Source organism: Zalophus californianus, chromosome 13 (assembly GCF_009762305.2).
Source record: "Zalophus californianus isolate mZalCal1 chromosome 13, mZalCal1.pri.v2, whole genome shotgun sequence".
Taxonomy (NCBI): Eukaryota; Metazoa; Chordata; class Mammalia; order Carnivora; family Otariidae; genus Zalophus; species Zalophus californianus.
The window spans coordinates 40,983,461-40,993,260 of NC_045607.1; the positions used below are offsets into that span (position 1 = coordinate 40,983,461).

The 9,800-nt window shown below is 35.1% G+C and overlaps 1 pseudogene; it reads right to left on the bottom strand.

Annotated features, from left to right (window-relative positions):
- Window positions 1-559: 559 nt before the first annotated feature.
- On the bottom strand, window positions 560-4,320 carry LOC113934748 (annotated as a pseudogene).
- Window positions 4,321-9,800: the final 5,480 nt, after the last annotated feature.

The window sequence follows — 9,800 nt, forward strand, 5'->3', positions numbered from 1 at the left end:
CTACTCCTATTTACCTTTGATTAATGATTTTATAGTATATATTTTTCTATCACTTATTTTCACCCTATTTATACCATTATACTTGAAATGAGTTTGTCTACACATTATTAGGTGATGTGCTTTTTTCCACTTGTTGATCTTTCTTTTCAATATTTAAACAATTTACATTTACTATTATTCTCTAATAAGATTTAAGTCTGTTTTCTTTTCTCTGTTTAATATTTCTGTATTTTTGTTTTCTTTTTCTGCTTTTCTGAGGTCACTTAAAAATGGAATTCTAAAAAATGTTTATTTCTAGTATTTTTTAGTGTATTCTTTTAAGATTTTATTTATTTATTTGACAGAGAGAGACACAGTGAGAGAGGGAACACAGCAGGGGGAGTGGGAGAGGGAGAAGCAGGCTTCCCGCCGAGCAGGGAGCCCGATGTGGAGCTTGATCCCAGGACCCTGGAGTCATGACCTGAGCCCCTGGGATCATGACCTGAGCCGAAGGCAGACACTTAACGACTGAGCCACCCAGGCGCCCCTGTGTATTTCTTTATATGGCTCTTTAGTGCTTGCTCTAAGATTGTTACATAAAAATAACAGAAAAATCCATGCTGTTAACATTTTACCAATTTGACTGAAGTGTCTATATCCTTTTGCCCTCTCCCATTTATTTTTTTTTTCAGTTCACTTTTTATTGCACTGATCACACATCATGGATGAGAATACACTGTATAATGTTGGACTGAGAATCATTCATGTTGGACTCAGCTTTTGAACAAAACACAAAACACAGTCTCCACTAGAGCATACTAGTCAACTCTTACACATTCACAAGGTAGTCTCAGATGGGATGTTTCCTGTAGACATATGAAAAAATATGCCTAGGATACAAATGTATAATGGCCACCCTGACACAAGAAGGGAGGCAAGAAATGATCGTGCATTGAAATGATTAGCAAGTAACTATTTTATGTATTTACCAGCAATTTGAGGCAGACATGAATGAACAGGAATACTTGGAGGATGATCGTGATTGAAAAACATTTCAACGTATCCACAGTCCAGTCAGAATACTATGGTACTATATATATAGTATAAACAACTGCTCAGTGATATTTCCATTTATTTTACTTTTAGTAATAAAAAATTCTATCTCATACATGATTGAACACATATTTTGCTTTAAAATTAACAGTCACAATTGAAGAAACAATGGTTTATTTTTCTAATGAAATTACCAAGCTGCTGAATCTTAAGGCCTCAACAAATGTTGCATCTTATTATTTTCATTCAACAATAAGACCTCCTATTTTGATTGTTCTCGGTAAATAGCAATTTTGTTTCTCCAGTTGTTTCCATTTGCCAAAGTTAGGACAGACAGTTTAATATGGTGGCTACTGCTTTCAGGGGATTCTATCAGATGAATCCTCATTTCCATCACAATAGCTGCTGGCAATCTTTCATCAAAAGTCCATCCATTAGGACTTCTCTATCGTGGTTGGCCAAGAAGTCCTGCTTTGGCTGCCAGGGCTTCATTCTGCTGAATATGATATTCCTGAAATCTCATGGATATTCTTTGTGTCATTTTTAACTATTTCTGTAAGCAATGTTCGGAACAGATGGTCTCTTCAGGTTTTACTTCTCTTGTTGTGAAGTCTTTAATGCAATCCAAAAAGCAGGTTTCTGTAAGTTTATTGTAGGTTCCAAGAAATTCCTTAAACTGTTTTATCTGATTAGATTCTGGTATTTGTGCAGCCATATTCTATTGGTATGTTTATTAGTCACCTTTTCTGATGCATGAGTTTCCTTTTGTTCCAGAAAATTAGTTGTCCAACCTTTGCTTGAATGTTTCTAATGACTGATTTCTTACTTAAGCACAGGCTCTCACATCCAACACCAGTGCGAGGCTGGGGGGCTGCGCTGCCAGTCGAATCTAGGGGCGGAGCGCCCTCTCCCATTTATAATCAAAATGGTGTAAATATTTACTGTGCAAAAAGACCATATTAATATTATAATTTTTGCTTGAAACATGATTTTGAAATCTCAAGAGAAGGAAAATCTGTTGAATTCCCATATTTTTTTCTGTTTTTATTGCCATTTCTTCCTAATATTACAAAATTTCTTTTTATTGTTTCCATTGTGTTTACAGAACTTCTGTTAGACATTCCTTAGGGTAGGTATGTTGGCCTACAAAAAAAAAAAATCTGTTTTCCTTCATCTGCGAGAGTATCTTGATTTTTCACTCATTCTCAAAGGATATTTTTGCTAAATAAAGGATTCTGTGTTGACAGTTCTTTTTAGCCTAATAAAAATGCCATTTTATTTCCTTCTACATCCATAATTTCCATAAATTCCATAAATTCTGTTATGAAATCTGGCCAGATCTTGTTTTACCTCAGTTGATAAAGAGTGGTTTCCCACTGGCTGCTTCCAAGAGAATTTCTTTGTCTTCAGTTTTTACAAGATTATTAACTATGATGTCTCTTGCCATTGATTTATTTAGGTTTATCCTGTTTGAGGTTTGTTCACTTTTTTGAGTTTTAGGTTTATGTCTTTGGCCAAATTAGGGCCAAAATATTTTTTTATTCTTTCAGCCTACTCTTCTGGGACTCAGATGGTATGACTGATAGATTTTTTTTTTCTTGTAGTCCTGTAATTGCCTAAAGCTCCAAGCAGTTCTCTTTTTTTCTTTCTTTTGTTCAGATTATGTAATTCTGTTGTTCTAACTGCATGTTTATAGACCCCTTTGAGCTTTCCATTCTACTGTTGAGCTTATTCATTTAGCTGTATTTGTTACTGAATCTTTTAGTACTAAAACCCATTGGATTCTCTTAAAATGTTTTTTATTGAGTCAAATTTATATGTAACATGAAACTCACTATTTTATCGACATTAATTTGTGTGATTCATTGGTTTTTAGTATGTTCACAGTGTTGCACAATCACCACAAATTCCTGAACATTTTCATGATACCTGTAATATTTCAATTTATAATTAGAAATAGATACTTGGTTTTTATCTGTTTCTGGCACACAGCTCCCCAAAGACTTGGAATTTGCAAAGTGATTACAGCAATAACAGTTTCTGTATTAAGTTAATGAAACACCTTGTGGAAAACACCTAAGAATTGGGACTCATTGCCCATGGAGCAAACCATGTGATTAGAGAATTGGGGTCCTACCACCCTTCCCTATGGCAGGGAAAGGGAGAGTGGTTGGTGGTTGAATCAACTTCCAATAGTGAGTGATTTAATCAACCATGCTTATGTAATGAAGCTTCCATTAAAACCAGAAAGGATGGAGTTCAAAGAGTTTCCAGGATGGTGAACACACAGAGATTTGGGGAGAGTAGCATGCTCAGTGGGGGCGTGGAAGCTCCGTGCCCTTCCTCATATATTTCACTATGCATCTATTCCATCTGGCTGGTCTAGTAATGTGCAGCTTAGAAGTTTTCATACTATTCTCTCATCAATTTCTCTAAGATCAGGACTAATGTCCACACGTCTACTCCTAAATGTGGTAATTTGATTTCTTTTTAACTTCTTTAGTTTGTTCATGTTTTTGATCTTTTTTTAAAAAAAAACTAGTTCTTTTTCATTGTTTTTGCTGTTTTATTTCATTCATATTTTCTTTTTCTTGCCTTTAATTTTTCTTTAGTTTCTTAAAGTAGAAAGTTAGGTTATAGGTTTTTTCCCCATCTTTTTTGATGTAGGTATTTAGAGCTATAAATTTCCCTCTGAGCACTATTTTCTGTGCATACCACAAGTCTTTATACTGTGTTTTTATTTTTAATTTCAAACTATTGTATAATTTAATTATTTGATCCATTAGTTATTTAGCAGTATGTGTTTAATTTCCACATGTTAGCTTCTAAATTTCCTTCTGTATATGATTCCAAATTCATTCCATTGTAGTCAGAGAATATATTTTGCATTATTTCACTGTTAAAAATCCATTGATTCTTGTTTTATGAACCAATATATGGTTTGTCTTATAGAATGTTCCATGTACAGTTGAGAAGAATGTGTATTCTAATGTTGATAGATGGAGGTTTCTGTAGATCGCTCTCAATTCTATTTGGTTTGTACTGTTGTCAGTTCTTTATTTTCTGGTTGATCCTTTCTCTACTTGTTGTATTCATTATTTAAAGTGGGGTACTGAAAGTTCTATTCATTCATGGTGAACTATTTCTACCTTAAATTATGTCAGCTTTAGCTTCTTGTGTTTTGAAATGTTGCTTTTTAACTGTGTATATGTGATAAATATTATATTTTCTTAATGGATTGACCCTTTTATAATTTATAAAGTCTTTCTTTCTTTTTTTATTTTTTTCCCATTTTTTATTATGTTAATCACCATACCTTACATCATTAGTTTTTGATGTAGTGTTCCATGATTCATTGTTTGTGCATAACACCCAGTGCTCCACGCAGAATGTGCCCTCTTTAATACCCATCACCAGGCTAACCCATCCCCCCACCCTCCTCCCCTCTAGAACCCTCAGTTTGTTTTTCAGAGTCCATCGTCTCTCATGGTTCGTCTCCCCCTCCGATTTCACCCCCTTCATTCTTTCCTTCTTGCTATCTTCTTCTTCTTTTTTTTTTTAACATATAATGTATTATTTGTTTCAGAGGTACAGATCTGTGATTCAACAGTCTTGCACAATTAACAGCACTCACCAAAGCACATACCCTCCCCAGTGTCTATCACCCAGCCACCCCATCCCTCCCACCCCCCACCACTCCAGCAACCCTCAGTTTGTTTCCTGAGATTAAGAATTCCTCATATCGGGCGCCTGGGTGGCTCAGTTGGTTAGGCGACTGCCTTCGGCTCAGGTCATGATCCTGGAGTCCCGGGATCGAGTCCCACATCGGGCTCCCTGCTCAGCGGGGGGGCTGCTTCTCCCTCTGACCCTCTTCCCTCTCGTGCTGTCTCTCATTCTGTCTCTCAAATAAATAAATAAAATCTTTAAAAAAAAAAATTCCTCATATCAGTGAGGTCATATGATACATGTCTTTCTCTGATTGATATAAAGTCTTTCTTTCTATTAATGAATGTTCTTAATGTTTACTGTGTCTGGTATTTGTACAGACATTCCAACTCTCTTGTGGTTACTGTTTGCCTGGAAAATATTTTATCATACTTCTACTTGCAACCTATTTGTACCTTTGGATTTCAAGTTTCTTGTAGGCAGCCCATAGTTGGATCTTTTTTTTTTTTTAATCTAGTCTGTCAATCTCTGCCTTTTCAACTGAAGAGGTTGGCCCATTTACATTTAATGTAATTACTTGAAAGAAGGACTTACTTCTACCAGCCTGATTTTTTTAACTTTGTTTTTTATCTTTTTCATATTAAACATATTTTACATTATACCATTTTAATTCCGTTGTCATAATTTATATTATGTATTTTCCAGTTATTTTCTTAGTGGTTACTCTGAAAATTACAATTAACATCTTTATAGATCAGATTATTACCAACTTAATTTCAGTTAATATGCAAACACTTTGTGTCTATATATTTTCATTCTCCCCTTATGATGTCACTTTTAAAACTACATCTTTGTACATTGTTTGCCCAATAACACATAATTACAATTATCGATTTATGAAGTCTTCTTTTAAATAGATTTTTTTTGTCAAAACTGAAGGTATCCTCTTCCTGTAGACTATATGGTTTTGAAAATCAGCTGTTAATATTTTTGAGCACCCTTTGTTATTTGATAAGTTGCTTTTCTCATGCAGATTTTATGAGAGTCTCTTTGACTTTGGCTTTTGACAGTTTGAATATGTGTCTTAATGTGGGTCTTGAAGTGTATCTTTATTTGAAGGTCACTGAACTTCTTTAATGTATAGATTGTTTTCCATCAAGTTTGGGGATTTGTTAGCCTTATTTTTTTTAATAGTCTTTCTTCTCCTTTTTTTTATCACTCACCTGATGGGACTTTCATTGTCATAGTGCTCATGTGCTTGGTTGTGCCCAACATGTCTCTTGGGATGTGTTCCCTTGTCTTGATATTTTTTTTTTCTGTTTCTCAGATCAGATAGTCTGAACTAATCCATTTTGAAAGACACTAAATCTCTTTCTGCCTGCTCCTATTTGCTGTTGAACTCCTCTAGCGAATTTTCCATTTCAGTTATTGTAGTTCTCAACTCTATACTTGATATATATCTTTTTCATAATTTCTATTTGATGGGACTTCATTCTCTTGGTTTTAGTTCCTTACACAGTTTCCATTAGTTCTTTGAAGATGTTTACAATAAGTGTTTAAAAGTATTTTCTACTAATCCTAATGTTTCTGCTTCCTTACGAGTGATTTCAATTGATTGCTTTCTTTCCTGTGTATAGAGCATGCCTTCTTTATACACCTCAGTGTTGGTTGATGCTGAAAACTGGACTATTTGAATATATCAATATGGAAACTCTGGTAATCCTATGTTTCCCCTCTTCAGGATTTGTTGTTACTGTTGTTGCAGTCATAACTATTTGTTCAGTGACTTTCCTGAGCAAATTTTGCAGACCATATTTTTGTCATTTGTGACCCTTGAAGTCTCTATTTCATTATCTTAGTAATCAGGTAATGAACAAAGATGTCCTAAAATTTGGAAGGAACAAAATATGATCCCATCTTTTAATAAGGATCCTGTGTGTATTTGGGCACACTTTCAATGTATAGTGAGGCAACTTATACCTCTGCCTTAGCCTTTACTTATTTCTTGTACAAAGTGTCAAGATCAAACAAGGAGACAGGAACCAGCAACGATGCTGGAGGCAAAGATCTTATAGGTGTGAAAGACATCTGTGAATAAGTATCTGTAGGTAAATAACATGTATACATAAATCGCAGGAATTATGTTTTCTGTAAGGATAGAAACTATTTAGTAGTAATTTTTTCTCAGTGGTGTTAGGTGATTTTTTTTGCTTATTTCTTGGCTCTTTTTCTATTGCTTAAATATAACAACAAAATGAATGGAATAGTTAACAATAAATGGAGACAAATAGCCATCTTAAAATTATCTCTTTCCAATTGGTTTTCACCAAACACCCTTCTTCACTCTGATTATATATCAGTGGGTTTTAATGCTTTGGATGGACAGACAATAATCATAAGGATTTATCAGATGTATTGGTACACTGTGTTATGGTAACTGAGTGAAGAATTGGATGGGTTACTTTGGTTTACAGGGTACTTTGCTAGGTTTCTTCCAATTGATTTTAAATTCCAATAAGTTTTCAAAAACTTTAGGGAAGGGTGTGAAAGATTATTTGAGTTGAAGTGTAGTATTGATTGCACATCATTGGTTAGAAAGGAGCTAAGAACAAAAAAAAAAGTGATTTTTGGTATGAAACTGCAAACCTTAATGTGTGGAATGCCTTCAGAATCATTTTACTGAATCTAATTGTGCTATGTATGTGTGTACCCGAAGAAAATGTCTTTTGTTTCAAAATCACACATAGTAATTTAACAGCCTACAAGTGATGTGATAGAACCACTTAGAATGCTCAAGAATATTGCAGAGAATGTAAATTCTCAGTACACTAAGTGTATACAATGAAATTATTCAAGCAAACAATTGCTCAGATTTTAAGGAAAACACCTATTTGGAAACATATTTAAGTATCTGTAGCATGTCACTGTTTTCCTACAGTGACAATACTGAAGAAGTGGGAGAAAGATCAATCTTCTAATCTAGATATCAATATCTTATTGGATAATTACATCCTGCTGCAATTTTGTCACTTATTTCCTCTCTTTTTTCAGAGAGAGAAGTCTTTATAATCTAATTTTTTAAAGATTTTATTTATTTATTAGAGAGAATGAGATAAAGAGCATGAGGGGGGAGGGTCAGAGGGAGAAGCAGACTCCCTGCTGAGCAGGGAGCCCGGTGTGGGACTCGATCCCGGGACTCCAGGATCATGACCTGAGCCAAAGGCAGTCGCTTAACCAACTGAGCCACCCAGGTGCCCTATAATCTAATTTATTAATTTCCCCACAGTTAAGGGCTATCAATCCATATGTTCATAAAACATATCAGACATATAATAGAATTATCTTAACAAACTTTCAGAGAGTTAGGGAATTGGGGGATGGTTACTTTCTGCAGAATGTAAGTCATTTTCCATTGGGTTGAGCCTTAGGAATAGATCATAGTATAGTATATAGAGGATGTGCTCCATTGTTTTCTCTAGTTCTTGTATAAGTACTCTATGGATTGAGATATGGGCTTAACTTTAATGCTTACTGTTTATTAAATATTCATAACAAATGTTAATGTGTAGACATTACAAATATTTCATTGTTAGCAAATAATTACATTTTCATTTGTGTCATTTATGTTTTTATGGAGGTAAAATTGACATATTAGCTTCAGGTGTATATGACTTGATATTTGGATGTATTGAAAAATTATCACAAGACTAGTTAACATTCTTCTTTCTTGTGATGAGGATTTAAGATTTATTCTCTTAGCAACTTTGAGATATGTGATACAGTATCATTTTTTTTTTATTATGTTCAGGTAGCCAACATATAGTACATCATTAGTTTTTGATGTAGTGTTCAGCGATTCATTAGTTGTATATAATACCCTGTGGTCATCAACACATGCCCTCCTTAATACCCATAACCCGGTTACCCCATCCCTCCACCCCCTCCCTTCTGTAGCACTCAGTTTGGTTCCTAGAGTCCAGAGCCTCTCATGGTTTGTCTCCCTCTCTGATTTCTTCCCAGTTTCCCCTCCCTTCCCCTGTGGTCCTCCCTGCTATTCCTTATGTTCCACATACAAGTGAAACCATATGATAATTGTCTTTCTCTGCTTGACTTATTTCACTTAGCATAATCTCCTCCAGTTCCACCCATGTTGATGCAAATGGGGGGTATTCATCCTTTCTGATGGCTGAATAATATTCCATTGTATATATGAACCACATCATCTTTATTCATTCATCTGTTGAAGGACATCTTTGCTCCTTCCACAGTTTGGCTATTTTGGACATTGCTGCTATGAACATTGGGGTGCATGTGCCCCTTTTCACTACATCTGTATCTTTGAGGTAAATAACTAGTAGTGCAATTGCCAGGTCATAGGGTAGCTCTATTTTTAATGTCTTGAGGAACGTCCATACTATTTTCCAGAGTGGCTGTACCAGCTTGTATTCCCACCAACAGTGTAAGAGGGTTGCCATTTCTCCACATCCTCAACACTTGCTGTTTCCTGTCTTGTTAATTTTTGCCATTCTAACTGGTGTAAGGTGGTAGCTCATTGTGATTTTCATTTGTATTTCTCTGATGGTTAGTGATGTTGAACATTTTTTCATGTGTCTGTTAGCCATTTGTATGTCTTCTTTGGAGAAATGTCTGTTCATGTTTTCTGCCCATTTCTTGACTGGATTATTTGTTTTTTGGGTGTTGAGTTTGAGAAGTTCTTTACAGATCTTGGATACCAGTCCTTTATCTATAATGTCATTTGCAAATATCTTCCATTCTGTCGGTTGTCTTTTGGTTTTGTTGACTGTTTCCTTTGCTGTGCAGAAGCTTTTTATCTTGATGAGGTCCCACAAATTCATTTTTGCTTTTGTTTCCCTTGCCTATAGACACAGGTCTTGAAAGAGGTCTCTGTGGCCAATGTCGAAGAAGTTACTGCCTATGTTCTCCTCTAGGATTTTGATGGATTCCTGTCTCAGATTGAGGTCTTTCATCCATTTTGAGTTTATCATTGTGTATGGTGTAAGTGAATGGTCCAGTTTCATTCTTCTGCATGTGGCTGTCTAATTTTCCCAGCACCATTTATTGAAGAGGCTGTCTTTTTTCCA